Source organism: Coenobita brevimanus, chromosome 48, assembly GCF_032717465.1.
Source record: "Coenobita brevimanus isolate Jiangsu-jjx chromosome 48, ASM3271746v2, whole genome shotgun sequence".
NCBI lineage: Eukaryota > Metazoa > Arthropoda > Malacostraca > Decapoda > Coenobitidae > Coenobita > Coenobita brevimanus.
Genome location: NC_137001.1, coordinates 20,890,616 through 20,917,854, shown reverse-complemented (window position 1 = coordinate 20,917,854; position 27,239 = coordinate 20,890,616). Strand labels below are relative to the sequence as shown.

The following is a 27,239-nucleotide window of genomic DNA, read 5'->3' as shown; positions in this document are numbered from 1 at the left end:
TGAAGACAGACGTTGGAGGCGGTGGAGGCTGAGGGTAACATCAACTGTAAGTTAAACTGTTGACTCCTCTTCTGCTAGAATGTTATTGCTGCATCCCGTAATCGTATGTTAATTTAGGACTGTTTTCACAGTTATCCCTGACAGTCTACACAGCTCCGAACGCGTATTAGTTTTCACAGCTGCACCCAACCAGCCATCTGAGGCCTTCATTCGGAGGCTGCGTTTGGGCCGTTCCCCCAGCTGGAACATTCTTGCGGGTTGGGGCAAGTCCATCCATACAGGGAGACCTCTCCACTCGTCACGTGATCGTGACGTCAGCCGGGTAGTGTGATGGGCAAGGTCGGCGGTGGTCTGCCTGGGTTGGGGTCAAACCTCAGCCACATTGACGCTCGTTCTGCTATGTTCGTTTTTTTGTGGCAATTCCTTACCAGGCGAGCGTGGCGACTCCACTTACAACAAACGGTATTTATTTGGTCAGTCTATAGTATTGGTCCCACAGAAAACTGGAACTTATTCTACTTATCGGCATGTTGCTGTACTCACCAGGATGTGTTGTTGCTCTCAGAAATAAATGGTTTATGATATTACTGATTTTTTCGTTCAGTACAGCAAGAGCCTGGGCCGTGCTGCTGTGCAGCCATGTTTACCACCAGCAGTCCCTCTTACATTGGTGTCAGAATTTTATATACATTTTAAACCGTTTTTTTTTTATGCATTTGATGATGTTTACACCGACTTGGGGAGCGCGGTAGCTCAATGGTAGGGTGTCGGGCTCGCAATCGTGAGGTTGCGAGTTCGCACCCTGCCTGGTGGCTGCTGTGCTGGGAGGGGTAGCGCTCTCCCGTAACCCTAGCTGGGCTATATGATCTGATGAGGTCGAGCTCGGGGATTAATCCCTTTACACCGACTTGACAGCGTTGGAAGCATGTGACTTATGAAAGCCAATCACAGCTCTCTCTCTTCATCAACCAATCACATTTAATTTCCTTCCGCCAGTGAGTGAAGTTTCCCGCACTCCGCCAGATTTAAAAGTCAGTCCCGCCATGTCTCCCCCGTGTACTGGGTGTGCACTAAAGCCTTGGGAGATTTTCAAGGCTTTCTACCAAGAACCTGAGGCTTTTGTCGATTTTCTGCGTCGGCACGACATCCTTCAGAGTGAGGTGGAGTGTCCTCACTGTTACGACTTCAGTTGCGACAAGAAAAGCATCTCTGGGTGTGCAGCCAATGGAGTCTGACCCACCATCTCCGGAGTAAGGTAAGTTAGACCTTGTTGGGGGGGGGGGTTTAGGTTAGGTTGGTTAGGTTAGGTTAGGTTACATTAGGGTAGGATTATTTTACTTCAAACCCTGCCATCTTTCCAGGGCTTCCAGTATTGGAACAACATCCAACCTGGGTGTTTCCAGTGGTTTTTGGTGTGATTATTGATGATTTTGACTTAAATTTGTAAAAAATCAGCAATTTCTGTGATAACAGAAAATGGGTCACATCTCGGAAACTATTAATGTCTGATAGAAGTGAAGGTCAAAATCAAACGAATAACACCAGACCCCACTGGAAACACCGAGGTTGGATGAAAAAATCATTGTGGGACCGATACTATAAATTGATTATTTATTTCCTTTGGCCATGTGGAGAGGATGGAGGGTGAACGACTGACGAAGAGAGTGTATGTGAGTGAGGTGGAGGGGGGAAGAGGGAGGGGGAGGCCGAGGATGAGATGGAGGGATGGGGTGGAGAGATATATGAGAGAGGGGGGTGTGAGTTGGGAGCAGGGCAGTGAAATGGCGGGGGACAGGGCGACCTGGAGGCGATTTGTTTGTGGCCACCCCAAACGGGATTGAGGCGTCTGGCAATAGATAGATAGATAGATAGATTTCCTTTATTGCTGTTTCTCCAGTGGGCAATCTTACCATTCCTAGTGGATTTGTACTGTCGTGTAGTGTATGCTTGTATATATTTTTTTTGTGTGCAAATGAATATTTCTATTGTTTATGAATTTTTTAAATATCCATGATATTGAGTTAGGTTAGCTTAGGTTAAGATAGCTTAGCTTAGCTTGTCAGATGAGCCAAAAAGGACCATCAGGGTAAGTTAGGTTAGGTTAGGTTACTTTTGTTAGGTTAGGTTGGGTTAGGTTAGGTTAGGTGGCAATCAAGAGCTCCTGCAGGGTTAGGGGGTAACTAAGATTGTCTTAGTCATATTATGGTTATTATTCATTTTCACAACATATGAGGCCTCAAAACACTCAAATGAACTAAAAAACTATCAAATGGAAGAAAAAAAACTCCAAAAAATAGGACCCGGCAATAAAGTTCAGATTTTCCTAACAAACTCATGATCTCATGGTATATATGTGATTTTGATACTTAAGCAACACAGTTAACTGTTCCATTGTGACTGCAAGAAGTGATTGGAAAAAGGCAATTTGTACCACCTTCTTCTTAGATTGAAGGGTAGAAAAGCAGTGAAGCTAATACACCCTTCCCTGTGGAAGTGGAACACTGGGAAGTGGAGTCCTGCAGGGATGACTATGCGCTAATGATCAACGGTGTCTTGAAGAAAAGCAGGGGAGGTTCGTCTCACCAGCGGGGTTTACAGGCGACGAATTTGACCCGTGACGTGGAGGAAATGCTTCATGAGGCATAGCACCTTGGCCTTGAGTCCCTCTGAGAGCCCAGCACCAGCTAGCAGAACAGGGAGTGTGAAGTCATGAACACTGCAGGCGGCCAAGGCTGAACTGAGGAAGGTTCTGACAGATAAGAGCCTTGGGCACCAGAAGAGGAAGTGGAGGTTGGTCTCATCTGTGTCACCACACCATGGGCATGAAGGAGTAGGGGACAGGCCTACCCTGTGCAGGTATGCTGTGAGGGCAGTGTGGGCAAGCCATAAATGGACCACTGCAGTGTCTAGGTCATGGCTGGAGAAGTGAAACCAAGGCTGTGGAGCAGATGATGAGTGAGATGCCAAGCGGCTTGTATTGCGAAGCAAGTCAGGGATGTCAAAGTTCCAGGAGCTGAAGGGTGTGCAAAAGGTGTATGATGAGAAGGAGGAAAAGTCAAGAGGACAGGATTCAGTGTCATTTATGTCATGGGCCAGTGTGGCCACAGCATCAGCTACGGTTTTGCCAAGTATGGCAGTGTGAGTAGGGACCCATTGAAAATGTATTGTGAAACCTCGAGCATGGGGAAGAAGAAGAATGGAGTGCGAGTCGAAGACAAGTTTGTGATGAGAGGACGGTCGCCTGGAGCACAAGAACACTAGGAAAGATTGAGTAAGAAAAAAGTAATGACTGGGGGGGAGGTGAATCTCTGATAAACTTCAAGGTGCCCAGGATGGCAAAAAGCTCAGCAGCAAGGATAGGGTGAAGCCCATCTAGTTTCCATGTTCCACAGGGAAAGGGAAGGGACAAAGATTGCTGCCGTGGTGGAGGGAGGGGAGGGAACATGAGAGCCACATGTAAAAATATGAAAATAGCGTAAGAAAGGGGCACTAATTCACCATAGAGGGGTAGGTCACAGGGATGGTCTGTGGACTTGGTGTATGGGGCGTGGAGATCTAAGTGAAAAAAGGAGAGGAGAGGGAACCAGGGGGGGGACGAGAGAGACAGAAGAGAAGGGGAAAGGAAATGCAGAGGCAAGGACAACCGGGAGAAGGAGTGCGAGGCATGAATGGGGAACGGAACACAGGAACTTTACTCCTAGGACACGCAATTCAATCGACTGTACTGGCGTGAAAATCTGTATGTTGAACCAATTTTTTTACTCTTACTGAAATAAAAAGTGTTATGCTCAAGGTTTGCAGCTTGAATTTACACACCTTATGCTGCAAACCAAAGCATTTTAGACCAACTGGCTCATGAGCTATAGCCAGTCAAAGTTGAATAAAGTTACCGTTTCAATCACGGCTACTCCAGTTTTCTATGCGCTCCCTCCCCATTCCTCCCCTCCCATGACCTTCTTCACTGACTCCTATCACTCCCCCTCTTTTCCTCCCTTCCCCCTACCCCCTTTCAGAATTTTCCAGCTCATTTTTTTTTTTTTTTTTTTTTTTTTTTTTCAGTAGCATGCAAAATAATGTCGGTGTTTCTTACTCACTCCCAACACCCTTTCCCCCAACACTTCTCCCCTCCCCACCTTCCCTACCCCCGTCCCCTTCCCTCATAGCTGTGTAGCTGTCAAAAGAAAAAACAAAAAAACAAAAAAAAACAAATGCATGCAAAATCCTCTTCTTGGTGTTATACACTCCAGCACCCACTCCCCCTCACCCCTCTCCCATCACCCCTTCCCCCCCTCCCCTCCCCTCAGAGTTGTCAAATCAAGTAGCTGTAAGAATTTCAAGGGGAAAAAAAAGCTAAAGCATGCAAAATAATGATAATGGTGTAAGAGATAGACAAACACACAATATTACTACAAAAAACAAACATTACTAACATACATGAAAAAACGTACATTCTATGTTTCGTGCGTCGGTGTACACAATTACACAAACATGATCTGGTATTGAATGTAAACATGCGACATGAATAGTAACAATGACATAACAGTCGGCGGGGGGTGGGGGAGTTGTAAGCGGATAGCGTAATGCCGGGGGTGAGGGTGGGGTGGGGAGAGGCCTGAAGGGATGGTTCGGGGGTATAGAGGTGGGAGACAGACATCACAAGACAAAGAGGACAGGCAGAGAGGGAGTACAGGGGTGTGGAGGGTGGGTAGGGGGGATATAACCCTCCCCAGGGAGACAGAGAGGGTGGGGGTAAGAGAGGAACCATGGCGGCATGATGGAGGATGGTGGGGGAGGGGGAGGGAGGGAGCAGGAGGCAGTCAGATGCGAGGTAGAGGGAGAGGGAACAAAGGTACAGTAATCACTCCAATATCCGACGTAATAGAGCCATAGGTAGGTCCGGATATTGGTTCTGTCCGGATATTGGGCCCCAGCTTATGGACTTGTACTTATGGACCCTAACTCAGAGAAACACCTATACAACTCCCTCTGGACATGCATAGCACCTATTTAAGACCCAAATCACACCAATAAGGCACATAAATGACTGAAATAAATGCAAAAGAAGTATGTTCATACATTAATAAACATTCTGGTGACTGGCTCCTGGACTGGTACTTATGGACCCTAACCTAGCCTAACTCAGAAAATCACCTTCCTACTGCACCTGCATAGCTCCTAACACCCTATTCACACCAATAAAGGACATTAAAGAGTGAAATGAGGTAAGTATAGTATGGAAAAAAGTACAGTATGAAACATTCTGCCTACTTACAGCAAGTCCATGGCCACCTCGAATTACAGGTAGAAAAAATTCGTTTTTTTTTTTTTTTTTAATTTTTTGGGGTTTTTGGACCATTTTGGGAATATTGGATCCCCGGACGATTATGTCCGGGTAGTGGGGATGTTCGGATATTGGGCATCCGGATATTAGAGTGATTACTGTATTGGGGTAGAGGAAGGTGGCCACAGGGTGGTGGGGGAATCACCCCCTCCCCCACCATGGGTACGGGCCAGGATCCCCCCTCCTCCCTGCTCAAAACTTAGTTCTCATTGGTTTGCATCGATATACGTCATAATCAGGCCGAAGCCTAGCGTCTGCATCTTTTCCCAAATGCCCCTCTGTCGATCACATTCGGTATCTTGTGTACCGGTAATCCTGAAAAAGGATCAGTCGATTCTGTTAGAATTTTAGGGTTTAACCCTTAAACCGCGGGCTTGTTTTGCTTTGACTTGCGGCTCCCGCGGGCATATTCGTGCTCCGACAGACTCTCTAAAAATATTTGCCAAAAATCAGTTATTAGTCCTAGAATGTTAAAATCACATATGCTTATGGCACATACCTTCACCTTTCTCGTGGGGTGTTTGTTGAGCCTTCGTCGAGTACTGTAGGACTTGTGGAGACCTCTGAAGTTGGGTAACGAAGTCTCCACTTTACACTTTCCGACAACTCGTAATATGATTACCAGAACCTGATATTATCACTAGAAACACTATTCTATGATTCTCAAATAGTTTGGAATCCATACTCCAAAAAGAAAAAAAAAAAAACACTGAAAGCAATTAATATTACGAGGGCGTATGACCATCCCATTTCCGATCGTTCGCCGCTGGTGGTGTCATTTATTATTCATAAAAACACTCACAGTTTATATTTCTATTACTATAGAACACTTATATATATCTGCAGTCTTTATCCATAAGTTTCCTTCAGTAGTAGTAGTTTATTGTCACTGTAGGGATTCAATTTCTTTCAGTAAAATACAGTAATCCCGCATTTTTTGCGGATTTTTTGTCTACGGTTTTGCCCTCTCGCGGATTATCTTAGCATTAATAAGTTCAACAAAAATATCCTTGAATATACATAAAAAAAAAAAAAATTGAAATTCCCGCAGCTTCCAATTGTAGCGCGGTAAACTCACGCCACCCTCTGTCCCTTTCCCGTGGCCCCTCTGCCAGTGTTACCATATCTAGCATAATTTTATTCTTTTAGCATAATTTTGATCAAATTTTCGAGTCTGGAATATTTTTTAGCATATTAGAAGTTTTAGAATCATTCTAGCATAATTTAGAATGGAATGGAATATTTTTAGAATAATTTTATAAAAGCTACAAATCAGAGAGAGAGAGAGAGAGAGAGAGAGAGAGAGAGAGGAATAAGGTAAGATGATGTTTGAATAGTTGGTTACTTTCAGTTTGGGCTTGGTTGGGTTGGATTAGGTTAGGTTAGGTTAGATTAGGTTTTAGGTTAGGTTCAGTTTGGTTCGGTTAGGTTAGAATAAGTTTGAGCTTCGTACTTTACCCATGAAACCTAGGTTTTTCCGATGGGTTTTGGTATGATTCATTCGATTTTCAGCTTCATTTCAGTCGTAAATGACCATTTTCTGTGTTTCCCCCCCTCCCTATAACCCCCGATTCCCCAAAGATCCCTCATTATTTCAAGGGGATGGGGGGGGGTCATATCTCAAAATCTGGTTATTTCCGACGGAAATGATGCTCAAAATCGAACGAATCACATCAAAATCCATCAGAAAAACGTAAGTTTCGTGGGAAAAAGCAGTATGGGTAGATACCGATATTTATCCTCTTACTGTATGTAGGTTCATTTTAATATTTTCATAGTAAACAATACATAATTAATATGTTGCACGAATATGTATAGAATTTTATCATTTAGCTTCAAGTTAGCATAATTCATTTTTTACTTGGAACAAATATGCTCAATCTAGCATAATTTTTTCATTGCCCTAGCATAATTTCGTTGTTTGGATATGGCAACACTGCTCTATGCGCCGCAGTCTTCAGTCCACGCCTGACTGCCTTAAGTGGCTGTTGTGGTTGTAACCACACTATGATATGAGCCTCTTTCCTCCCACTTGCTTTCCACATGGCCCCAGGACGTAAGCCAGCATCACCAAAGGCTAATAATACAATTAGTAAGAACTCCAAAGTGACAAAACGATCAAGTTATGACCTTAGCAGAGAAAATTGTGTTACTGGACAAGCTAAGAAACGACCGTGCGAGTGTTTGCTATCACCAGTTAATGCATCTTTTTATTTTGTACTGTTTTGTTAATAAATGTGTAGATAATTGTGTATTACAGTACGGTGTTTACGTTTTTCCTTCATAATGGAGTATGTGCTTTCAATCTTGTAAGAAGGTATTTCGGGATGAGTATGGAGGTTTCGGGACAATTCGCAGTCACAACAAACACAAAACAATTCGCCTTCATTAATGAAGATAGCTATGGGTGACGCTAGAATATAATTCAAAGGCGACTACAGCGAGGAAGAAACAAGTTAATTATTGACTAAAGGTGCAACTAATAAATAATATCCAGAACCTACGCTACTGAACATAGACTTTGCTGGATCCCCCTGAAATATAGTTATTAAAGTATTGATTAATTAATAATAAGTATATTGATGAAAGTATTGATTAGTATATTTATAGAATGGCGGGGAATCGTCCAGGGTGCGAATTGTTCTGAAGGGGAATCGTCCATGTTTTGACGGGGAATTGTCTGACGGCGAATTGTCTCGCAATCAGTATGGACATGGACTGTGTGATGGGCAGCATGGTGGACACAAGTGCAAGTTTTCAATTGTTAATAGAGTATTCGCGGAATTGACTTTTCGCGGGGGTTACAAGAACGTAACTACCGCGAAATATGCGGGATTACTGTACGTAGCATTCACTTTCTCGCCCTGTATACTAGCATTGAGAGTGAATGTCACTTTCATCTTCACTCTCATAACTCATAGGAGTAATGAAAGTGAAAGTTCCACTCTAGCATGTATGAATAATACATGCTAGAGTGAAACTTTCACTTTCATTACTCCTAGTATATATACTCGTATTCTTATAATACTACTCATTTACATTTCTATGTATGTTCTTTATTTTATTTACATTATTTACATTTCTATTTTATTTACACTGTGTTATGCACTGTCACTTGAAGTAACTTATAAAACTATTTTCCACTGTTCACTTATGTTTACATTCATTGCTTTCACTTGCTGTTTACACATTATTTACAATTCCACTTGCACTGTTTTACTCAACAGAAAGATCGTAGTCACTTTCTTTCAATTGTCAGGCCTTTACCTCTTTCCACACGAGGTTTAGTAGGGGGTAGAGGTCACAGGGCCTTTTGCATGGGGCTAAAAAGCGGTGGAAGTTAGCAGGAGCGAATCCGACATACTTTCACCTTGAAAGACGACAGTGAACTGATAGTGGTGGCCTCCTGCCGCCTGGCGAGGGTGAGTTCAATACTGCCAACTTCAGCCTTGTGAGACCTGCTAATATATAGCAATGAAATGATTGGCAGGAAACTAAGACAATACATGATAAATTAGGTAGTTCCAGGTGAATGTAAATATCACTTAGGCTTCTCCCTTTCTTTCTTATATATATTTTTATTACGAAAATAGATTATACGGCATATTTCAAGGGGAAATAAACAGCGAAAATTAGCGAATGAGTGCACGTGAGGTGTTGTCAGGTGATAATTACCTAATTCTAGGTGTATGGCACTCTCACTTACGGTATTTCTTTCATGTATATATTATTTGGTATAAGAATAGGGCATAGGGCTTATTTCAATGGATGAAATCAATGAAAAATTCCAGGGAAGATTTACTTAGCATAGCACGGCCGGGCTGGGGAGAGGATAGGGTAATGGAGGGGAGGTACGGAGGGGAGTCAAGAACGGGGAGAAATAGCTAAATTGTCAACAATGGATGGGAATACAGATGAGATTAGGAGTGCTGACTAGTGATGGACATTGGCAGTACTGATAGATGATACGAGCCCCCACTTGAAAGCCCGGGCGAATTTAAAATAACACAGAATCACAAAAGTGACGCCCCGCGATATGATCCTTTGCTCCCAAGCGTCACGAAAGTGACGCCCCGCGGTTAAGGGGTTAAAGGCCAGGATGGGTCATCATGGGAGATACTGGGATGGGCATAAAGGACAACCAAGGGATGGGAAGGGAAACTTCTGTACAGGAACAAACAATCTTGGAACACTCGCCATCGCTCCAGGAGCAACACATTTGCCTCTGCATGCGTTTTAGCAGCCGGCAAGGAGGGGGGGGCGGTTGCTGAATCGGTAGAGGTGGCCTGCAGTCCTGCCCAGGTTCGAATCCCGGCTGGGGCAGGAAACAGTTTAAGGATTTGAATTTCATAAAAGCAGACTTTCCTGATCTACCAGATGACCCACCGACATGTCATAAAAGTACCCCCACTAATACCAATGCACCAGTCCTGTATGAGACAGCCCTAGCATGTATTCAATATGGACGGTGGGTGTTAGCGCTGAAGTGGTGACATGGAGGTGTAGGAGGACTACTGGGCCTTGGAATAGGCTACTGCCCCCGAGATATAGGCCCTGAAGCCTTTGCCCAGAGTCGGACACATAAAAAAAAAAAAAAAAAAAAAAAAGTGCTCCAAGTGCTATCCAGAGGGCAGAATTTTGGATTACATCAAGCTTACGCAAAAGGGGGGGGAGGTGGATCCATATACAGTAAACCCTTCACAAGTCGAACTATGTGGGGCTCTACCTTGGTTCAAATTACTGAATTTTCCATCTTACCGAATTTTCACCCCCTGAAAATTGCAAAGACAATACCTAGTACTTGTCCTTTCAACACTAAATTAAAGGAGCATACATAAATAAGTTATGGCAAAAAAAAAACAATTCTGTGCATTTAATATACCTTTAACTGGTAGAAAATCATTCATAGAGGTAGTACAGATGGCAGCTTGTGTTGGAGATGGATTTTCACTCCCATATTGGAAAGACAATACTTAATACTTGTCTTTTCAGCACTAAAGTAAAGGAGCATATACAGTGTATAAATGTATAAAGAAAGAAAGAAAAAAAAAAAAACTTAGTGCACCTAATTTCATCTTTAGGTAGAGGTAGTACAGACCCTTCAGCAGCTTGTATTAGAGACTGAGGTGGTGGAGTTCACACTTTAACATAACATTTTAAACAATACCCAGTATTTATTTCACTGAACATTAAGAATTAAATGTAATTACTATAATAGACTGCAATGTAACACTTGCAGTAATAATAATACTGAACTTTAATCATGGTCATTTAACACTAAGTCACACGCACACATTTTTTCATTTAGTCAAAGTACAGTTTTCATAAACACACACACAGACATTATTCGGTGTCTGTGCCAACACTACTTGAAGTGCTGGCTATCTGAAGAGCTGTAGAAGCAGAATCACTGCTGGAATCAGGAGGGATAGGCCGACACCTTGGTATAGCTTAAAGAAGTCATGAATCATCACCTGCTTCTGCTGCGAATACTGGTGATGAATAACCAAGCCTCGCAACTCCCTTACATGAGTATAAAAATTTTGTGCTTCTGTATGATCAACATAATCCAGCCAAGATATGACAACATCCATTGCTTCACGAACTTGGGATAATTTGTATGGATTCTCGCGTCCAACATCACTGTTCTCTTCCACGTCATCATCATCTTCATCTTTCTTCCCAACCACGGACTCAGCAATTTCTTCTTGTGTTTGGTGATGATACCCAGGATCATCTGCATCCATATCAAGCCACTGGATGACATCATCTTCATTAATGTTCTTCTCACCGACTTTCTGCATAACTTCAAGATAATCTGAGACTTCAAAGCCGGTGAAATCAGGCAAGCAGCAGACTGGCGTCCAGGGTTAGTACCAGAAGTGGGTAACCCGGTTTTACCCACCCGGGTTTTCTCAGTAAAACCTACTTGATAAAAACCCACTATTTCACCTACTTTACTGTTTTTTTTTAAATAATTTATTTTATAAAATAATCAGTTTTATTTGATTAAATTGTTATATCTTTGTACATAATATCAGAAGTAAATAATAGCTACTTAATCATATTTTATTTCACAAAAAAAAAAACACTGCCAAGTATTTATAATATAATATCTTGGAAGCATACTCCTAGTGATTAAAAGAAAAGCTTATGACATTTCTCATCACCAACATAAGCAAAACATGCTCTTTGCAGATATGAATATTGTTCTTTGATTTTTCCATAACCATTCATAATACTTCTATTTTTCTAATAGCTTTTATAACCAATATCCTTTTTGTTTGAAATGATAACATTTTTGTGTCACAGTAAATTATGGTTCTTGTCATGTTACCCAACCAATATAACAAAAGAACATTTTTAATTTCAAGTAAGAATGCAATTCTTAGCCTCAGTGATAAAATAAAAATGACACTTCACTTCTAAATGACTTACCAACATGAAATAATATTTCCTGAAAAATAACAACATTCCTTACTGCAATTTCAAAAAATCCGGTCAAAGTTTTCTTCATCTTAAGAATATTCTACATCGCTTTCCTTCTCAGCAGATTCAGTTTTTATACGTCCACATGTAGTGTGGTGAATACAGATTTTACAGCCAGCACTACCTGTCTGTAATTTTGAAAGTTTTGAAATTAAGAACAAAATTGTTTTTGATAGTTATGGTTTTTAGTTTTATTAAGGATTGGAGTAAATTTGTTATATAACAGTAATCATTACTGGAGTTAACTTATATGTTGTCTCATATCATTACCAAGTATCAATAATTCTATAGAAATATATTATAAATATTGCTTTCTGCTTAAAATAGATGTATTTTATTGGCTTAGATATTTGGTTACCAAAGGCTATTAGTACTGTTATGATGATGTGTGAAATCACTTATGCAATAGAATTTTCAGTAATAATTATTTAGAAGACTGAGAAATGCAAGTATATAATTACCAAAGAAAGGAGGGTAGCAAGGCAAATGACTCCTTCTCCTACAATTGTGTAGTGTGGACTGATCTTTGCCAGCTCATGAGTTGTGCAGTGCTTTCAAGCCTCTCATGTTGAAGCATGTTTTGCTGTGTAGCAGGCAGCCCAAGGATAACAGCCAAACAGGTCAAAACATGATTGTGTTCATTTCCCTCATTCAAAGAACTGTGTGAAAAATAAGATTTTATTGGGGTGTTCGTAACTATGTATGGCAGAAACATTATTTTAAGTTTAAGGTTTTTTTGCTTTTTTTTTGCTTTTTTAGTTAGTTCTTTTTACGGGGTGGGGCACTAACCCACCACCAACCCTTTTAGTCGCCTCGTACGACAAGCGGGGATACTGGGGGAGTATTCTTGAAACCCCCCTACCCCAGGTAAACTTTGAAAAAAACCATTTTTGCCCGGGTTTTTCGGGTATTTTGTGAAAAAACTGAAAAAACCCAGGTGGGATGGGCTTTAAAAAAAAAAAAGTGTTTTTTTTTTTTGCCAACCCTTCTGGTGGCCACATATCCACCTGGTGCCACCTTTGTCCCCCTACCTCTGCATCTTGGCCTGAGTATGGCTTACCGAAGATTCCGTTCTCTAAAAGTTCAACTTATGAAGGGTTTTCTGTATAGATAGTACAGCCATAATCCAGTTCCTGTTAAACGCTCAGTAAGACTTCAATAGGACCTCCCAGGTGGCACCCCATCAGAAACCTGTTAAACATTTTAGGAGGGAAAGGCATTTCATGCAAGACACCCGTAAATAATCAATGTGTGCCTTCGAAGTTAGTACTGTGCCTTCAAGCTGGAGCCCCAGGAAAGTGTGGTTACACCAGAGAGGGACTGGGGTGCCATGAACATGGATAGTGGGCAGAGAGGGTAGTGCATGTCTAAGGGTAAAAAAAATCAAAAATTTTCTACATTAACCTATCCCGTCTGGCACATCTTCCCGCAAACCCTTCCCACAACTGGACATTCCCGAGAGAAATTGTGAAAATTGTCTATTTTTAAACTTCATATCTCAGTTAATACTTAGCCAGAAATGAAAAACAAGGTGTCATAAAGCTCACCAATCTTTCAGCTCAAGCTGATTGCATCAGATGGCCTGGGAAGTGCATGTAGGGAGTTTGAGTGAGTGTGGAAAGGGGGCAATTTTTGTTGTTTTTTTGCCAGTGTCCTTATGTGTGGCAGAGGTTTGGTGACACAACTAAGGCTTACACTAGCCCTCCATAATAATAGCACTTTGATAACACTTCCAGAAGACCAAAATCCACCACAAACACTATGTACTTGAAAAGTTTTCCATAATCGGTCATATTACTGCTGGGAGGCCGGTAACCACCACCCCGCCTTACAAACAGACAGTCTCTCTCTCTCTCTTTCTCTCTCTCACAACAACAGAACAAAAGAAGAATATAAAAGAACAAGAAATGAATACACAAGAATACGTAGAGAAGAAGAAAGGAATTTTGAAAAAGTTATAATAGACAAATGCAAGGATGAACCCAAACTGTTTTATAGATTTGTTAATGGCAAACTGAAACAAAAGGAAGGAATCACCAAACTGAAAGTAGAAGGAGAGGTCTTTAAGGATGCACCAATGCAAGCAGAAATAATGAACAAACGTTTCCAGTCAGTTTTCACTAAAGAAAAGGAGTTTGTGGAAGGGGAGGGAGTGATTAGAAATGTTCTGGTGGTAAAAGATATAAAAGTGGAGGTACAGGAAGTGTATAAATTACTGGAAACTCAAGATGTAAGGAAAGCCCCAGGACCTGATGGAATTTCTAATTGGGTACTGAAGGAATGCAGAGAACAACTGGCGGATAAAATCCACAGTTTAATAGTATGCTCACTGGAAGAGGGGAAAGTGCCACGAGAATGGAAGAGGGCAAATGTGGTACCAATTTACAAGGGAGGAAACAGGGAAGAACCCCTGAATTATAGACCAGTGTCTCTAATCAGCATGGTCGCAAAATTGTGTGAGAGAATCCTGAAAGACAGATGGATAAAATGTCTGGAAGAGATGAATATTTTGGCTGAATGTCAGTTTGGATTCAGAAGTGGAAGGTCATGTGTTTCTAACTTGTTGAGTTTTTACTCAAGAGCGATTGACGTGGTACAGGAGAGAGATGGTTGGGTGGATTGTGTGTACAGTAATCACTCTAATATCCGGACGCCCAATAACCGAACATCCCCACTAACCGAACCTTATCGTCCTGGGATCAAACATTCCCAAAATGGTCCGAAAATCCAAAAAAAATGGAAAAAAAACCGATTTTTTGCCGTCCGTAATTTGAACTTGCCGCGCGCGCCGCGTGAGAGCATTGTTTTGGTTCGTCATTCCTCCGACGTCCGATAGAGCGCCGCTGCATCCTCCCCACTTCCCGCCTGTCTCTCACCGCGACTGGACCTGCGCTCTTCGTAATGGCTGCCCACGTGCTCGCTTTTGTGGTGGTGCCGTACTTGCTGCAAGGCCTCCTGCTGCTCTCTGCCCTACTCTTAGTGTGTGTGATGATGGCCCCACCTCCTGAGAAAAGGAAGAGAGTGGTGTTGACTCTGGAGAAGAAACGGGAGATATTGGAGAAGGTAGAAGCGGTTTGGTCTTCCTCTCGCATTCTCCGCGAGTTCAACCTGGCCCGGTCGACTTTGTTTGATATCAAGCGTTCCCGAGACAAGCTCATGCAGTACACGGCTGACTTCTCGTCGAGAAGCAAACGCAACGTGGAGAGGAAGGTTATGTTTACTCCCAAGTATGCAGAGATCGACCGCTCCACGTTGATTTGGTATCGACAGCAACGTGCAGCTGGTGTGATGGTACGTGGAACGGAGCTGAAGGCTGCTGAGAAGTTTGCAAGGCTTCACGACGCCCTAGACTTCAAGGCATCCGAGGGTTGGCTCTTCGCGTTCAAGGTGCGACATGGCCTTACTAACCGTAAAGCACATGGCGAAGCATTGGACGCTAACGAGGATGGAGTGGACGAGTTTCGGCACAAGGTGAAAGGCTTGATCGACAGGGAGGGCCTCACTCTCGGTCAAGTCTATAACGCTGACGAAACTGGCCCTATTCTATCGCTCGGTGCCAACGAACACTCGCCGATGAGACGGAGAAGCGTGTACCTGGCCGCAAGCTTTCTAAGGAACGGATATCTGCTTTGTGTTGTGCCAATGCTAACGGCATGCACCGGCTTAAGCCCGTTATTGTTGGCCGTGCAAAGCAGCCTCGGTGCCTTCGTGGGGTGATGGATGTCCTTCCTGTCGTATGGTACCATTCTTTGAAAGCATGGTTCACAGCTGTGATTTTCAAAGACTGGTTTCACCATCACTTCGTCAAGGAGGTCATACATTACCAGACGAAGACACTGGGAATTCCTCGCGACCAGGTAAAGGCTCTCCTTCTCCTCGACAATGCACCTGCCCACCCGTGCGACAAGGACTTGGTTGCTGAGAATGGCCGTATTAGGTGCATGTTTCTGCCACCTAATACGACTGCTCTCATTCAACCAATGGACCAAGGAGTGATTGTGGCAACAAAGCGCCTGTACCGTCGGAAGTTCCTGGACGAGGTGATGGTGGTTCTCGAGGGTGAGGGACGAGCGCAGGGAAGGATGTGACACTCGAGGCAAGCGGACTTTGGAAAACCTTCGCCACTACAACATCAAGTCTGCGCTGTACAACTGGGCTAGTGCATGGAAGGAAGTCACTGAAAACTCTTGAAAATGGTTGGTCTCGTCTGCTTCTCGGAACGGATGTGGAGTACGATTTCCTAGGGTTTGACGTGGATGACTTCCATGCACGGCTACGTACGCACGGCGACGATGTTGATGTGGACGATGTTCGTGAGTGGTTGGACGACGACGAGTGCGATCCTGGGTATCAGACGTTGTCTGATATCGAGATCGCGTCTTCGGTTGCTGGTGTCAGTCCCGAACTTGAAGATTCCGACGACGAAGGCGATGATGATGCAGACTCCGCCCAGCAGGACACTACTCCAGCCATCCCCAAGCTGAGCGCACTCAGGGAACATCTAGAGTTCGTCCTAGACTACCTGGAACACCCGGACTGCGACAGGGAGATGGGGCCCTTGGGACTCGTGGAGGAAGTGCGTGCTTTCCGGCAGCGCATCATCAATCGCCAGAATCGTCGGTCCTTGCGTCAGTCAACGATTGACAGTTTTTTCAGGCCCGTGACCCCCGCTGTGCCAAGCCCTGGTTCCACTCCGTTGCCTCCCCAAGACAGGCCCTCATGCTCCGAGCCACAGCCCAGCACATCAGCTACAGTGGAGTCACCGCTCGACGTGAGTTTGCGGCTGTCTTCAGAGTCTTCTGTAGTCGGTACGCCATCACCACTACCCACCGATGCACCCCTTGGACGCCTGCCAGTGATACTCTCGGGCTCTGACAGTGAATAAACAGCAAGAACTTCTCCACTAGACCACACGGGAATTTTGAGTGTTGTGCAGTGAAAAAAAAGGGTGTGTTGTGTTAAGGTTTTCAAGTTGGGAGAAAAGACTAAGTAGAAAAGAAATTTAACGTAACTAACCTTCTTTGTTTTGGCTTTGGAAAATTAAAAAAAACTTGGGAAAAGTTAATGTGCAACACTTAAATTTAATGGAACATTATTTGGACTAAAGTGAACACTGTGAAAAGAACGGACTTCTGTGTGTTAGTGACTAAGTTCAGTGCAAGACTTCAGGAAGAGTGTAGTGCAAGTGCTTCAGAAATCGTTCTTACTGTCAGAGTCCGAGAGGAGGCGGTTATTCATCGAGGTGGCCAGGGACTTGCTGTAAGTAGCCAAAATGTTTCATGTTGTACTATTTTCCATACTATATTTACCAGAATGTTTCATATTGTATTTTTCCCATACTATACTTACCAGAAAGTGTCATACTGTACTTCTTTCCATACTAAACTTACCTCATGCATGTGCAGTAGGAATGTGTTTTTCAGAGTTCGGTTAGGTTAGGTTCGGTTAGAGTCCATAAGTACCAGAATGTTTATTAATGTATGAACATACTTCTAAACCCACATTTTATGTGTCTATTGCATTTATTTCAGTCATTTATGTGCCTTATTGGTGTGATTTGGGTGTTAAATAGGTGCTATGCATGTCCGGAGGGAGTTGTATAGGTGTTTCTCTGTGTTAGGGTCCGTAAGTACAAGTCCATAAGCTGGGGCCCAATATCCGGACAAAACCAATATCCGAACCTACCGATGGCTCTATTGATCCGGATATTGGAGTGATTACTGTACTTAGATTAAAAGAAGGCCTTTGACAAGGTACCTCATAAGAGACTAATGTGGAAACTAGAATATATAGGAGGACTGAAAGGGAAACTTCTGGAATGGATGAGAGACTTTTTGAAAGACAGACAAATGAGGACAGTATTAAAGGATAGGATGTCTGGATGGAGGGAAGTAACAAGTGGAGTCCCTCAAGGCTCGGTGTTGGCGCCAGTAATGTTCCTGATTTACGTAAATCATATGGTAGATGGAGTGAACAGTTATGCAAGAGTGTTTGCTGATGATGTAAAGATCTTGAGGAAGGTAGAGGTTGAGGAGGATTGTAAAATACTGCAGGAGGATTTGGATAGGATACACGATTGGAGCCGGACGTGGGAAATGAAATTTAATGTAAAGAAATGTAAAATATTGGAAATGGGTAAACGTACCAGGAGGCCATCACTGAATTATTTGTTGGGTAATGAATTAATCACAAAAAGGAGAGAAGAGAAAGATTTGGGAGTGCTGGTCCAAGATAGTTTGTCACCAGAAAAGGGCAGTAACAAGATAGTTGGAGAGACTTATAAACTCCTGACTAACATAAGAGTAGCATTTCATTATATGGATGAGATGATGAAAAAATTGATAGTGGCCATGATCCACCCCGGGTTAGAATATGCAGCGGTAGTGTGGTCCCCACACAAAAAGAAAGATATAAACAAGATTGAGAGAATACAAAGAACAGTAACCAAGATGGTCCCCAGTCTGACAGACCTGTCATACAGAGAGAGGCTGGAAAAACTGGATTTGCCTTCCTTAGAGGAAAGGAGAAAGAGGAGAGACATGATTGCAGTGTTCAGGACCATGGTGGGAGTAGATGAAATTGACCGAGAAGATCTATTTGTATGGGATAAGAGAGCAACAAGAGGACACGGAATGAAATTGAAAAAGTCAAGCTGCTTGAAGGATATCAAGAAATATAGCTTTCCTTACAGAAGTATAGACTTATGGAATAGCCTGGACAAAGAGATCGTCCAGTCTAAAAACTTCAACGACTTTAAAGCTAAATTTGACTTATTGAGAAACAGCGACGGAAACCCACGAGCATAGTACATTCTGTGTATATCACAATTAGGTATATTAAGTAAATACTTAAATATTTGGAACAACTTAGACAAAGAGGTGGTGCATGAGAAAAACATTCATGTGTGTAAAGGTAGACTTGATAAATGTGGATGTGGAGACAGGACAACACGAGCATTGTTCAATTCCTGTATACTACAAATAGGTAAATACACACACACACACACACACACACACACACACACACACACACACACACACACACACACAAAGTTAAGTAAATACGAGAGAAGCAAGTCAAGACCCCTAAAGGTAACCTTCCAGAGTGTAAACACCGAGGAGGAGATGCTAAAAAATAGAAAGAATCTTGTGGATAAAGAGGAGTTCAAAAATGTATGGATAAAAAGATGCCTAACACAAGAGGAACTGGAATTACTGAAAGAGAAGAGGGAGGAAGCAAATACAAAAAATGAAGGACGATCAGAGGAGGAGAATACATTTTTTTTTTTACGAAGTAATAGGATTGCAGGTACGAAAGTGGTACATAAACAGGAGGGAATAAAAAGGAGGGAGGTAGTAGAACCAAGTCATGACAAGTATATAAACAAGATGATTAAGTTGATGTACTCAAATGTGGATGGAATGGTAACTTAATTATTAGAGATGAATGATTGTCAGAGAAAATGAACCACATATAATATTCCTAACTGAAACAAAATTAACACCAAGGATATCCAATGACATACTAAACTCAAGAGGAATATAATGTATGGAGAAGAGATAGGAACCAAAAAAAAGGAGGAGGAATTATAATATTAACTAAGAAAAATCTAAAAGTCAAAGAAATAGAATTAGATATACCCTCAAAAGTAGAACTGATTGCAGTAGCAATCAATGCATCTGAAGGGAAAGTAATTGTAGCCAATTTGTACATGCCGCCCAGATCAAACACATGGGAAAGAGACGAATATGAGGACCTGGCAGAGAATACAATTCAGAGTTTAAGAGCATTACTACATAAAATGGAAGAGAGATCGGTAAGAATTATACTAACTGGAGATTTTAGTACAAATATAAATTGGAATACTCTAGATATAATAAGCCAAGAAAGCTGTTGGGACCAAAAGCTCCTGGATCTCGTGCAAGAGTTTTTCCTGACGCAACATGTAAGGGAAACCACCAGAAAGAGAGGACTCGATGTACCCTCAATGCTGGATCTCATATTTACTAGGCAAGAAAACGATATTGATACTTTAATATATCCCTCTCCATTTGGCAAAAGCGACCATGCAGTACTAAATTGAAACTTCAGGATTGCATATGACATAGTTAACAGTAATGAAAGTTATAAAAAGAGCCTAAACTATAAAAAGGGAAACTATCATGACGTAAAGAAGTACTTATTAGAAATTGATTGGGAAAAGGAGCTTAGAGGACAAGATTTAAATGTTATTATAAAAAATTCTGTGAACTTTATGAAATAGGAGTCCAGAAGTACATCCCACAGCACAAAGAAGCAGAAAAGGAAAGAAAGAAATGGTTCAGTACAGAATGTAAAAAATCAAAAGAAAAAAGAGATTTGCTGTGGAATAGATACAGAAGACACAGTAGTGAAAGGGCATATAATAATTACAAACAGGCAAGAAACGATTATACAAGAATAAGGAGGGAAGCCCAAAAACAGTTTGAGGAGGATATCATAAATAAAAGTAGTGATCAACTGTAGCTATTTTACAGCTACATCAGAAGCAAAACCAAAGTAAAAGATAAAATACAATCCATTACGGACGAGGGAATCACCTATACATAAGAGATGGATATTTGTGAAGCACTAAACAAGAAATTCCACTCAGTTTTTAGAGAGGAAAAAATTTTTGACAGGGATTATGTGGAACATGCATGCCCACACATACTACCAGATATACAAACATCAGAAAAAGTAATACAGGAGGAACTAAGTAAATTAGACAAAGGAAAAGCAAATGGTCCTGATGAAGTTTCATGTTGGGTGCTACGTGAATGTGCAAAGGAGTTAAGTAAACCATTGTTTTTAATTTTCAAGAAATCCTTGAGTCAAGGTAAACTACCTGATATTTGGAAGAAAGCAAACATTGTTCCCTTATTCAAGAAAGGGAGTAGACAAAATCCACTTAACTACCAACCAGTATCACTGACCAGTGTTGTAAGCAAGGTAATAGAAAAGCTTATAAGAAAAGCTTGGGTAAATCATCTAGAAGAACACAGTATGATAACAGAAAGACAGTTTGGTTTCAGAAAAAGGAAAATCATGTGTTACTAATCTGTTGAGCTACTATGACAGTGTAATACAGTAAAAGTCCAATATTTCGGCATCCAATTCCCCGGCAAATCTGACATTTCGGCAGTTTTGAGAAATAGTCCCATTTACGAAAATCTCCGATCGTTCGGCAGATTCTCCGATTTTTTTCGTCAGTCTTGAAATTCTCCATGAGGCTCGCCAGCTAGCTACCCGCCTTTACCCGCCTTAGTGAGTGAGATAGTGAAAGTGATGGAACGAGTCTACCACTGCCATGAAGCTCAGAGGCTAGCTCTTTCTCCTATAGCATAAAGAGAGGACAAACATGTAGTGAGTCTAGCATGGGAAAGAGAATCTGTTTCGCCATTCTTCCGCCATTCTTCCGAGTTGTTGCCGTGCTGCTGCCGACTTCTCTTGATTCTTCTGTGTGCTTTGTGAACTTCTTACCGAAATACCTCTGAAATTACTATTCGAGTGTGCTGTAAGCACCGTAACATCAGACAGGAGCTTTGTAACACCTGAGTGGACCAGCCGTGTGTTGTGAACAGTATAAACATCTGCGTGCTTTGAAAATGGCCTCCACTTGTGGAAAGTTAACTGGTGTTAGCAAGAAGCGTACACATAAGATGTGGACTTCTTCCAGCAGTAGCAGACTCCAATCAACCCCTTCTATTGTACATATGTAAATAAGGAACCTACTATAAGTTTAGGTAAGTGCATGTGAACTTGTAGGCCTACTACACCATTACATTTATATACAGTATGTTCACTAATTTCTTTATTTTCATATTCATGTATAGTACTGTATTCATTACAGTATTGTACAGTATCAAACAGTATACAGTACTCTCTCCAAACACATTTGTAATGATATGAGTAATGATGATAGTGTTCACCGAAACATATAAGGTACTGAGTGGGTAGGGTTTTCGATAATTCGGCAATTTTGATATTTCGGCACTTGCCTGGTCCCATAGATGCCGAAAAATCGGACTTCTACTGTAGACACATTACAGGAAAGAGAAGGATGGGTGGACAGTATCTTTATAGATTTCAAGAAGGCATTTGACACAGTACCACACCAAAGACTTTTATGGAAACTGTACCATGAAGGAGGAATTCGAGGCAGACTGTATTGTTGGATGCAAGATTTTCTCATAAAAAGAGAAATGAGAACAGTGCTAAGGGGAAATTACTCATCATGGAAAGAAGTGACTAGTGGAGTACCACAGGGCTCAGTGCTGGCACCAATCATGTTTTTAGTGTATATAAATGATATAGACAGTAACACTGGACATGAAAGCTATCTAAGTATGTTTGCAGATGATGCAAAAATACAAAGGAGAATTGCTAACACAGACTCTTGTAAAGAGCTACAAAAAGAATTAAATAAACTTCATGAATGGAGTAATACATGGCAAATGGAATTCAATGTGGACAAGTATCATGTAATCAAGTTTGTAAAAGTGGAAAAAGACCTGATTGGGATTATACGTTAGGAAATAAAACCCTGCACACATCAGAAAGAGAGAAGGACCTAGGTGTGATTATCAGTAACAGACTATCTCAGGCTGACCACATCAGTGAGAAGGTACGGAACATGTATACACTGCTTGCAAATATGAGAATAGCGTTCACATACATAAATGAAGACATGCTAAGAAAGATAATAACATCATTCATCAGACCAACCCTGGAGTTTGCATCAGTAGTCTGGAGTCCTCATCTCAAAAAACACATAGACAAGATTGAAAAAGTTCAAAGAGCCACTACAAGATGGGTACCAAGCTTAAGGGATCTAAGCTGCGAAGAAAGACTAAATAAACTGAATCTACCAACACTACAGGAGAGAAGGAGAAGAGGTGATATGATTATGCTATATAAATGCATATCAGAGAAGGAGAAAATAGACATAAATGATTACTTAACCTATGGGGAAGCATCAGCAAGAGGACACTGCAAAAAACTGCATAAGAAGAGAGGTGATAAAGACTTAAGGAAATTTAGTTTCCCAAACAGAGCAATTGATCAGTGGAATGCACTACCGAATGAAATGGTGTGTGCCAAAACAATTCACAAATTTAAGGATATGTACGATAAATATGGTTTAAGACACAGGACAGTACGAGCTTGACTCATTCCTGTAAAGATACAATTAGGTAAGAACAATTAGGTAAGAACACACACACACACACACACACACACACACACACACACACACACACACACACACACACCACACACACGCAAATCCTACCATCATATTTATACAGGTAATCCCTTAATTCACGTGAGGGTTACGTTCCCAGACCCTTCGCGTATGTGGTAAATTCGCGTATATGTTCTGCCCGTGTGTGCACATAATTACGCATGTCTACTAATTATATTACATCTGAATAATACTGTTTATGCACTACATACACCTTATAAACTAGCATAAAGTATGAAAAACAACAAAAATGTTAAGAAATTTAACACTGAAACCTGACAAGCACAGGCGTAGGTGGAGACACTTCTGCAGTCTGGTGCACAAGCCCTCACTGCCTTCCATATGCTACATTCTGCCTTCTTTATTGTCCAAACAGTTGACTCATTCACCTCAAACATACGGTTCCAAGCCAGTTCACAGGCACAGGTGGAGACACTTTAGCACAGTCTGGTACACTGGCCCTCACTGCCTCCCGTATACTACGTTCCTCCTTTTTTATTGTTGGAACAGTTGACTCACCCCAAACACACGGTTCCAAGACAATTCACCATGAAGTCAATTCACCATCAAATCATGGACGATTCCCTGTCATTCTGTAAATATATTTATTATTGATTAATTAATACTTTAATAACTAATTTTCAGGGGGATTTTATAACTCATATAAGTAAAAAACTAGTGTACTGTACATGCTAGATAAACTGGTATGTAAATAAATGATGGGGAATCGTCCTGGTGGACAATTGTCGCCTACATTCCTCCCTTAAATTTGTCCAACACAACTTTCTGTCAGCAACATCACTTTACAGTCCGTTTTGGTTTGTTACCACATGCATCACTAGCACTACGCTTAGGCCCCATGTTGGCAGACAAGTCAAGCAATCACTGGAAGGCAGAAAAATAAGCCACAAATAACGATTCACAAGTCACGCATGGTTCGACCGTCGGATTCAAACTGACTGTGTGGTGCATTGGTACACCGACCTCCCACACACACACACACTCACACATATACATATATGTATGCACATGGGGCAGCAGGTAGGCATTTTTATATTTTATTTATTTCTCTTGTATATTAAAATTAATTATTTGAATGCTATAATTTTGCTTTAATTATTGTACGAAAAATTCGTCGATAACTGAAATCGCGTGAAAAAAGTTTGCGTGAATTAAGGGCTTACCTGTACCGTAAAGCATAAACCTCATGTAAGTAAACCATTTCCAATATAATACCAATTAGTGGTGAATTTAACCACACACATTCTGATACCAGTATTAGTTGGCCATTACTGTAAATTGTGTTGTGTTTCAGGTGGGTGGTGAGACAGCAGGTGGAGTGTGATGGCTGATGTACAAGGCAGTGCACCAGAGGAACTGGTGTGGACTCTGCTGATCCTGACTGTAAGGTAATGGCTGTGATATGATTCAAATCTTCCTGATGACACATGGCCCTATGTGCATGAAGTGCATTTTAATGTTAACAGGTTCAGAAAGATGCTGGTCTAATGGCAGCTCTTGTTGCAGGTCCACAGCTGAAGTCATCAGTGAAGCAGACACATCAACAGTCGGGTCAGCAGGGAGCTGCCTGAATTATAAATGCTGTGTGTAAACTGGAATGAGGTCACACACTTTCGTGCTGCACAAAAGAATTTGATATTATTGTCTGAGTTCATTAGTCTTTGTGTTATATGTTACTGGTCCACATTTTGAAAAAATATGTATCATTTGATACATAGTAAAAGTGGATCCCAGACCAAGTGGTACTGATGAATTAAATTTAATATAGTTTGCTTTTGTGCTTAGGGTACGATTGTTCTCAACAGGTTGTGTATAGAAACTAAAGGACAAGTGTTAATATGAAGAGCACAGTGGCAACTTCTGTATCATGATAGTCATGCCATGGATTGATTTTTATGCATATGAGTTTACAGTACTTGTGTGTTTACAGTTCAGTAGTAGCTAATGACCCATTTAGTGTTATTGACCATTTCTCATTATTTATCGCATATGAACATTTTTTTAGATGACAGCTCTTGTTGTTGTTACTTAACCCTGGTCTGACTGGCAGAGTAGACCTTTTACCATAGGTTAATGACTGCATCTCTGGAGCTTTCATACAGGTTTTGATCTGACACTTCCTTGTCATAGAAAGCATCCCACCAGGGTTGGACTTAGGGCCTACCAATGGCAATGTACAGGGAAATATGGGGAGGTTTGGTTTCCCAGTTAGATGCTACACCTGCTCCACCCACAATGCATTGCACCACTCTGTGTAGGCTCCCTTTCAATATCTCATAGAAGTGATGTTTGTGTGACTCTACTGGTGGCAGATAGTAAGATAGTAGTGAGTTGGGCACAGTGGAGATTAAGTTGGTAGGCATGAAGACAGTGAAGAGGTATGTATGTATTGGTAATGGTTTAAGAAGAACCAGGCATTAAATTAAGAAATGTGAGGTTGGAGAAGAAATAATGGAATTGGTCAAGGAAGAACCAGATGTTAAGTTGGAGTGTGAGGTTGGTGAAGAAATAACGGAAATGGTTAAGGAAGAACCAGATATTAAGTTGGAGTGTGAGGTTGATGAAGAAATGTTTTTCAGTGATAATGGTATTGTCCAAGACCCAGTCACTCCCTCAACTGTAGAGAAGTTCAGATGTTCAGAGTGTGGGAAGGTGTTTAGTTGTAAGAGCTCTCTGACCCGACACTCAGTAGTTCATTCAGTAATGAAGGAGTTCAAATGTGGGGAGTGTGGAAAAGTGTTTGGTTGCAGAACTGAGCTCACCCAACATGAATTAATTCATTTAGGAGTAAAGGTTAAGTGTGATGAAAGTGGTAAACTGTTCAGTGAGAAATGTAATCTTAACCAGCATCCGGTAGCTCATTTCAGAGTGAAGAAGTGTAATGAATGTGATAAACTGTCTTGTGAAAAAAGTCATCTCAATGAGCATTTAATAATTCATTCAGGATTAAAGAAGTTCAGCTGTGATGAATGTGGTAAAACGTTTGTAAGGAAATATGAACTCACCCGACATTTGGTTGTTCACTCAGGAGTGAAGAAGTTCAAATGTGATGAATGTGGTAAACTGTTTACTCAGAAAAGCAGCCTCAGTCAGCACATATTAATACATTCAGGGGTAAAGAAATTCAAGTGTGATAAATGTGGTAAACTGTTTGACAAGAAAGGTAATCTATTGCGACACCTATTAACTCATTCAGCAGTTAAGAATTTCAAAACATGTGAAGAATGTGGTAAAGTGTTAGGCAGTAAAAGTAGTTACCTCCAGCACCTACTTATTCATTCAGGAGTGAAAAAATTTAAGTGTGATGAATGTGGTAAACTGTTCAGAAAGAATTCTGGTCTCACTCGCCATTCGGGTATTCATTCAGGTATAAAGAAGTTCAAATGTGACAAGTGTGGTAAACTGTTTAGAACAAAGCATGAAATAGCCAGGCATGTTGCTATTCACTGAAGCTGTGGTCACACAGGGATATTTTTTAGAAAACAGATGAAAGGGCTAGAGCAATGAAATTCTTTCAGAGGTGGTCACACGAGTTGTTCCATTGCAGCAAGAAAACAAATGAATGTTACCCTATGAGTGAAAGGTGAGTGATTGTCATCTTCCTGAACTGTCCACCCGCGTGATTATTACCGCAGTTGACCACCAGAGCAACAGCAACGATGAAAGTAAAGCGTGATGACGTTGCTGCTGTTCAGGTGATGCTAGTAATCACTAAAAAGAAATGGAACACAAACAAAAACATTTTTTGGACTTGTAGATTCCCAGAAGGGGAAGCAAGAGCATTTATTAAACACTGGTCTGAGTGCTTAGTTTTGAGGACCAAGAAACCATGAGCCAGTGAATATGCCATAACAAACCTCAGTGTCTTCATTCGTTGAGTGTTGTTCCTCTTGTTACTGAGAAGCAGGATACCAACATGAGGAAGTGTGTGACTACTAGAGAGCATCTCACTTACCTTGTTTATTTAGGAAAAGGGATATGTATTAACCCGTCACATCCCGACCACTTTTGCACCTCCGACACCCCCCAGTCCCGATCATTTTTGGAAATTTTTTTTGGCTAAAACCTCCACTTTTGGTGAGAAACATCGAAAATTCATAGAGAAATCACTCACCTGAGGTTTAA

The 27,239-nt window shown here is 41.5% G+C and overlaps 1 long non-coding RNA gene across 1 annotated transcript; it reads left to right on the top strand.

The window, feature by feature from the left end:
- On the top strand, positions 1-24,743 carry LOC145399222 (uncharacterized). The gene is made up of 3 exons (XR_013897248.1): positions 1-46; positions 24,409-24,502; positions 24,621-24,743. It is a non-coding gene; the product is annotated as an uncharacterized LOC145399222 (long non-coding RNA).
- Positions 24,744-27,239: the final 2,496 nt, after the last annotated feature.